Here is a 6,000-nt window from a genome sequence, read left to right as displayed (position 1 = left end):
AAATTATTTAAAAATATTTTTTGTCATTAATAGTGAAATGTTATTATTGATAGTTTATAAGCAAAACCGACTAGAATAAGGTGATTCATGGCCAGAACCAACTGAAATAACAACACTATATTCCAATCGGTTTGGAAGTAAAACCAGTTGTGTAAAGTAATTATTCCAATCGGTTGAGGACAATAATTAACTGAAATAATCTGGAGACCTGTGAAACAGAAAACCGACTAAGATAACTATTTTCACATATGGTTTTCCATATCCCACTGGAATAGAGGATTTTGAACCAACAACCATTTTGTTATTTGCAGTAGTGGTATAATTTGGCCTGATTTTCTCATTATTTTAGTATCATATGGGCATTCCATCGTCGTATGCTTAGACATTTCCGAGGCCTGACCATGCAAAAGCAAACATGAAAATAATGGTGTATATGTACTATACTTTATCTGCAACTAGCGCAGACAATAAGTGGAGAACTTATGGTACAAGGCGGAGGATGATTGGCTTAACAATTTTAAGCCGAACCCAACCATGGATAAACCAGTTTTGTATAATGTCATATTCAGTAGAGTTTTAGCTCTTATCTCTACCTCAGATATGTTATTTGTAGATCAATATAAAGTGCTTAAAATATATATATTTAATTTAAAGTGTAAATAAGATGACTCGTCTAAACACTACAGTGTACTTATCAGTTTTAGCTATATAAATATAATATGAAGCTAAAATATCCGGCTCTAAAACTGTAGCTTTGACAAAAACAAATCCTTTGCTTTTCTGGATAAGGATAGTCTTAATTATCAGCAAGCATCCATTGCTTGATTGTTTGTCGCTCCTCCTTGCCGAGGTCTGACTTTGCGAATAGAAAAAAAAAATGACAGAGCAACGTGTACGTGGCCAATCTCCACCGTATCGTAAGAAAAAGAAAAGGAGAAAAGAGTGACGTGGCCACACAGCTAGCCGTACGAGGAGGGGTTGGACTTTTGACGGCGACGTGCTCTGACTTCGTTTGCTCGATAGCTCGAATATGTCGGACGTCGTCTCTTCTCAACGTTTTTCTTTTCCAAGGCTATCATGGATCATTATTGCTTTGATAATAGGAGTGAAGTACTCCAGTTGCTTAATTATGAGTTGTACGTACAACTTAATATTCATCAGGTCACGTAAGTTTTATATTTTTTTCTTGAATCAATCCAAAACTTTTAAAATAAAAATAAAAATTCACCCACATCTAATTAAATTAAGAAAAAAACTAAATATAAATATCTACTTACAGCCTTAAGCACGTCAGACCAAGCCAGAAGCAATAGAGCATGGCCGTGATGTCCTTCTCTTCCCAAGGCATAGAGAAATTAATCACACACTCTTTTCTCCTTTTCTTTTTTTACTTGTTAGGATACGTAACAACTTAGTAATCACTGTATCCACGAGTCGACATTCCTAGACTAGGTGTTAATAGACCAAAAAATTACTGTAATTGTTAAAGTATATATCAAGCTAAGATTTTTTTCATGACTACTCTGACACCATATTATGAAAATACTAGCTTGTTTTCCAAGTGCTACACAAGGCCAAGCTATATATATATACACACGATGTAAGATGGTACAAAGACATAAAAACCCCTACCTATACATATATTCTACAGTGATAACTTGAATCGCACCAAGTGCATCTATACATATAGGTGCAGTGTGCGATAATCAGTGTAAATGGCGATTGTTATCTGTCGCCGTGCCTGGCCTCTTCTTAATATTCATCAGGTCACCAGTTCTTCTCAGGCCATCGTATCGTATCGACATCGTAGTTCTTGCTGAGAAGTCATCGGCTCTGTTCCATTGGCTATCTATCTTGTGTTGCTTGCTTCATGAAACAACGACCAGTGAACTAAAGGGAAAAATATTCTCTGTGGATCATGTATCATGCATCTTAATGCCCCAAATAATTAAAATATGCGCCGTGTGAAAATTTTAATTTGCAGATAAGCATAGTACGAGTGGCACTGGTAAAATATTCATTCGAACATGCCTTTCTCATGGCAACAATTTGACAGGACAATTAGCGATCGTGACAATGTTGCTTATGTTAATGAGGGCCTGTCTCGTGTCGACGTGCCTCTGGAGATGCTGATGGCGACTCTCCATGGTCTGGAACGAGAGAAACTGACAAGTCAACGAACCTAGGCATCAAAATCTGAACATGAACAAGCATATCTCACTCTGACTTCAGCTCCGCTGTGCTTGTTGCAGTCTTGCACGGCTCCCAGAATTTACACAGGCGTGTTCAACGTTCGTCTCTTTTATTTATTTATTTGCAAGAGAGAATTAGTTTTTTTCTTTTATGAATTCTGTAATGACTCATCTTCACTGTACTGATGTCTGTTGCTGCAAGTGGCAACCATCACACTATTTGTCCTATAGTGTAAACATGCCATGTTTTAAAAGCTGCGTTTTCCTTTCTCTACTAATGCCAGACCATGCTCATAATATATGGCTGCTTGCATCACATCTCCTGTATCTGAATGCTTTGCTCCTGAGACGTGTGGAAGTGACGACTGCACGCACATTGATAAATATATAAAGTATACGAGCGGTATAAGATAATAAGTCTAATAACTTATATGTAAGGGATAAGAGTTTTATATTTCTAACACCTCTTAAATGCAAGGTATATGTAATAAACAAATGATACTAAGTAATAAACTTAGACTAATACGTCAAAAAACTATCTCTTCAAAACCGTCGTAGAATGGAGTCTTGTAATCATATTGAATCAAATCGAAAAAGCGTCAAACGAAGTTGTAGCGAATATGGCCCTTTTAGGTATATATATGTGATTTTGGTGATTAATGATAATATAATCAATGTGACTAATATGTTTGTCAAGTATATGCTTTAGTAGATTTTATGGATGTAACATATGAAGAAGCCATCGAAGCTGGGATAAAGATTGAATTGATTTAGACAAGTCCCGGAAAAATATAAACGCTAGATCGGCGATGGAGCAATTGTACAAGCCTGAGCTTTTATCTCTGAGTATTTGTACACGCTGGATAATCCGGTGATTGAAGAAGTTGCGCACACCGGAGCATTCCATAAGTTGAAGTTCAAGTATTCCACACGTCGGATGGTCTAACGCTTGAAGTTGTTCACGCCGGAGTATTTTTTCAGAGATATCTTTTGGTCCAATGGAAGATAGAGTTATACATACTGGATGATCCAGTGCTTGTATCGGAGGTTTCGTCGGAGGATTTTCTACATCAACAGCTAGTAACGGCTAGTCTTGGGTGGACGATGCACACTGGAAGATCCAGTGCTCGTAGGTTGTGCATGCTAGATCATCCGACGTTCAGGAAAATGTGATCGTTGGAGCAACGACTAGTACACAGGGTTGAGGTTATATATACTCTCTCACTTAGTCATTTGAGTGTGCTAGAGTCTAGAGAAGCTCGCATACACTTGAGGATATATCCAAGCCACCAAATTACTAAAAGTGATTATTCAAGATAATTAGCATAAGATTAGGGAGTGGTTAATGCTATTAAACTTTGAGAGAGTTGTTGCTAGGTATTGCTACCTAGAGAAGGGATCAAAGAGTGATCCTACCTTTTACCAAGTAGTACGCCGGTGCCTTAGAGCCTTAATGACTCACCGGCACCGTGAGCCTTGGTGGCTCAAGCTTGGCAACCCTCCAGTTTCATCTGGAGCTGCGGCAAGTAACTTGTACGGGAACGCGGAGACCCTTGCCTTGGTGGCTCAAGCTTCGACGTGAAGACGATGACAAGTGACAGAAAAAGAGGCTTGTGGTGAGCATTGCCTTTATGGCTTGGTGGCTTAACCCACTTGAGACATAGGTAGCTCAAGGGTCCTGACCGGACGCTGACCGGGAACAATATCTTAGGTAGCTACTCCAATATGTACTAGGGGTGACGTTTGTGCTATCGATACTACATGATAAAAATCATTTGTGTCAAGTTTGCTCTCTATCGAGTTTGTTCTCTCTATCTTATTTTTGTTTTCGCATTTACATATTTGTAAGTTACCTTTGCATGTTTACCTTTCTAGAATAGTTTGTTAGGATTGGCTAATAGGTTGTGATCACTTTTGAGCGGTAGAGTAGACACACTAGATAAATTTAGAGCATATTGAGATAGAAATCGATATAGGTTTAAATTGTGAAGTTTTTAGAGCCGATAAATTTTAGATGTCCTAATTCACCTCCCCTCCTAGGACATTACCGATCCCTTTTTAGAAGCACACGAGTAGAGTCATGATGATGACAACAAAAGAATGTCATTTGTTAAGAATCGCAACAAAGTAATGACGAGTAGCAAAACAACAAAAGAAGTTGTCACTAAGGCTACGGAAAGAACTAGATGACATAGTTGCATCAATAACGATATAAAATAATTAGCCAAATATATACACAATTTAGCTAACCACAAAAGAAAATGACTAATTGACAAAGTAATATATGGACTCACACTACATATACGAACTCAAAAAGAGACTAAGACTTGGATGTGGACACAATGGAAGACAAAAACTAGAACTAGACGCAAAGGAAGCTAGAAGCAACAACCATGGACCATGCAATGGCTAGCCGGTGGAGAGAAAAGAAACAAATGAGGGGTAGAGGCAAGGGTTATCTCTCAGGTAAGGGCTAAAGACCCTAGAACCCGGAAGCTCTGGGTTGAGGCAGAGATAGAAACCGAGAGGGGTCACCCGAAGGAGAACTTAGAGCTTCTGGGTGAACCGATAGAATCTGGAACATCCTAATGAACCTGAAACTTTCGGGTTCTATCAACTCGACAGAGACAGCTGGAGAGCCAGGGACTTCCAGAATCTAAAACTTCCAGGTTCTAGAAGATGATAGAGACAGATTTTGAGCTGAGATTCGCTTTGGATTTTGAGAGATTTGAGAGTTGGACATATAAGAAACTTTTACCACATGTGATGAGCCAACAAGCAACAATACATAACAATGATCACAAGTAGCAAAATATGATTATACGATCAAAGAATCAAATCCTTTTGAAAATAGCACTTAAAAGAAGATTTTTGCAAACTTCTAATTATCGAAGCTACTAAACTAGAACAATCAATTGTATGAAACACATCAAGAAACGTTACGAGAATCTAAGATACTTAGCTCATTTCTCAACTTGCAAAACCTATGCTCGTCTATGATTTGGTGAGGATATCGGTTAGTTATTTTTCGATTCTCACATGACGAATATCGATATCCCCTGTGGTTGAGTGGTCTCTCAAGAAGTTATGTCCGATATCAATATGTTTGGTTCTTGAGTATTGTACGGGATTATTGACTATTTTTATGTTACTCTTGTTGTCACACAAAAGTAGAACTTTGATCATATTATAGCCATAGTCTCTTAAGGTTTGTCTCATCTAAAGTAATTGAGCGTAACAAGAACCCACGGCAACATACTCATCTTCGGCAGTGGATAGGGCTACGAATTTTTTTTATGACCAAAAGCCCAAAGACTTACCCAAGAATTGGTAAGTTCTCGAAGTACTCTTCCTATCCACTTTGCAACCGGTATAATCGGAATCCGAATAGCCGACAAACTCAGGTTGAACCTTTAGGATACTATAAACAAGGTAAGAGGTGTGAACCAAATATCTAAAAAATTCTCTTAACGATCACTAGATGACACTCTTTTGGAGTGGCTTGAAATCTTACACACATGCACATAATAAGCATTATATCAAGCCTAGATGCACAAGGTAAAGTGAAGATTCAATTATATAATGATATATCTTTTGATCCACGATCTTACCTTCTTCATTGAGATCGAGATGTTTATTTATTTGTATAGGAGTCTTGATGAGCTTGGCATTCTTCATGTCAAATTCTTTGAGCATATTCTTAATATTCTTGGTTTGGCATATGAATATCCCTTCCTTGAGTTGTTTGATTTGAAATCGTAGTAAAAACTTCATCTCCTTTATCATTGACATCTCAAACCTCTTCATC

The sequence above is a fragment of the Phragmites australis genome, chromosome 22 (genome assembly GCF_958298935.1).
Source record: "Phragmites australis chromosome 22, lpPhrAust1.1, whole genome shotgun sequence".
Taxonomy (NCBI): domain Eukaryota; kingdom Viridiplantae; phylum Streptophyta; class Magnoliopsida; order Poales; family Poaceae; genus Phragmites; species Phragmites australis.
Note: the sequence above shows the minus strand (reverse complement) of the source record.